Raw genomic sequence first — 2220 nt, 5'->3', positions numbered from 1 at the left:
TATGTAAATACCTTGTTTCCTATGAATCCATTTATACTATGTGAAGTGATTTATAAAATAAAAGACAAGTACCAGATGAGCTTTCTCAGGTGTGGAGTATAAAATAAAATAATGGGATTAGACCATATACCCCTCACACTGTAGGTCCGGAAATTATTCCAAGGTGGTTGGAAACAAGTGAATATCACATATGTGGGAGGCCAAGGAATAAGACTAGGGGAAAAAGAAATAGGAAAGGAAGCTACTGGATAGAAACGAGGTAAGAAGGAGGTCTTTTTACCTTGGAAAGAAGGGGAGAAAAGATTAGATAACCCTCTTTGGAAACAAAACCTAAAAATTAGCCCAGATAATTGTGTTCTGTGGAAGGAATGAAAGCACAGTGTGCAGATAGCTTGCCTGGCATGCATCCAACACAGGTTTAACCCCAGCATCCCATATGATCACTTGAGCATCACTAGGAGTAATGAGCACAGAGCCAGGAGTATTCCCTGAACAACACCATGTACCCCAAAATTTAATGGTGATCTGAAGATATATAGGGGCCATGTTGTAGAATGAAGATCTAAATGGTCTATGTAACTGAAAGATTTTTTGTCTTGTTTTGTATTGATTTTTGGAGTCACACCTTGTGACGCTCAAGGATTACTCTTGCTATGTGCTCAGAAATTGCTCCTGGCTTGAGGGACCATATGGGATGCCAGGATTTGAACCGCTGTCCATCCTAGGTCAGCAGATTGCAAGGCAAATGCCCTACCTCTGTGCCACCACTCCTGCCCCATGATTTTTCAGGAGGGGGGTGGCCACATCCAGTGGTGCTCAGGGGTTACTGCTGACTTTGCTCTCAGAAAGCACTCCTGGCAGGCTCGGAAGATTATATGGGATGCCGGAATTGAACCTGGGTCTGTCCTGGGTTAGTCATGTGCAAGGCAAACACACTACCACTGTGCTATATCTCTGGCTCCCAGTATGTAAGTTAAAGTTATCGTCAAAAGCTATTAACACATCCATTTCAATATATTTCCTATTAGAGGTACTAAAACCTACTGTTATCATTATTGATACTGATCTCAGATCTGATCAATGAGTGTCTCTTCAACTTCTGTCACTTTTATTATGTCCTCACCATTTTGATCACCTTATTTTTTGTTACAAATGGGTATACTAGATGTATTTTTTGGTTTTCTCAACCCTACTCCTGGAATCACCTATATTCAAAAGACTTGATATCTTTCTGTAGAATTTTAGTGAGGAGCAGGAATGTGCTGACCATTAGCTCAGCAATGCACATTTCACGCTCAGCATTTATTTGGATATTTCCTGCAGCAAAACTTGCTCTAGACCTGCTTTACCTTTGTGGATATATGGTGTTTGCGGCCATTATGTATATATGTGTATACCACTCATAAGGTTACAATTATTGATCTGCTCAATTGTTCACTACCCAGGACAGGACACTAAGCTGCTTTTCTCTAGGTACACATAATAGCTTTTGAAGTAAACTAATACAGAAAATAAGGGGAAGAGAATGGAAAACTGGGTGATAATGTGAAGGAGAGATAAAATGGCTTTTCATGTATTTCTGTTGTTGTTTTGTTTTGTTTTCGGGCCATACTTGGTAATACTCAGGACTTATTCCTGATTCTGCACTCAGGGATTACTCCTGGAGGGCTCAGACGGTCATATGAGGTGATACAAATCAAACCTGGTTTGACTACATGCAATATGTCTTACCCATTATTCCAATGTCTTATCATGTATTTTTGTTAATTGTATCTGTAAGATTATGGCAAATGTTTGAAGAGTATCAGGACATGTGAATTTCAGGGTGTAGGATTTATTATTGAAGGTTATGGTATCATAATATGAGCTTATGTTATTTACTCATGAGAAAATGATATTTCTGTCCCTCCCTTTAATTGCTTCTGATATAGAGATGAGGAAAATGGCCTTTGTGAATTGCCATGTATTCATAAATTTGCTTCTCTTTGATAATCATCTACAAAAATTTGCAACAAATCTATTGTTTAGCACATTTTTATTTGGAAAATGCAAATGACTTTCCATTGAGAGTAGAGTCAAAGCTGGGGGCTGTGAACTGAAATTAATTGTAAATGTATGACTATATCATACAGAGAATAAGAATTTGACCTTTAGGTCATTTACACGGCAGAAGAATAAAGCCCAAGATTCCATGGTAACCAGATTTCCACAATTTTTTTT

Source organism: Suncus etruscus, chromosome X (assembly GCF_024139225.1).
Source record: "Suncus etruscus isolate mSunEtr1 chromosome X, mSunEtr1.pri.cur, whole genome shotgun sequence".
NCBI classification, from domain to species: domain Eukaryota; kingdom Metazoa; phylum Chordata; class Mammalia; order Eulipotyphla; family Soricidae; genus Suncus; species Suncus etruscus.
This window is presented reverse-complemented; position numbering follows the sequence as displayed.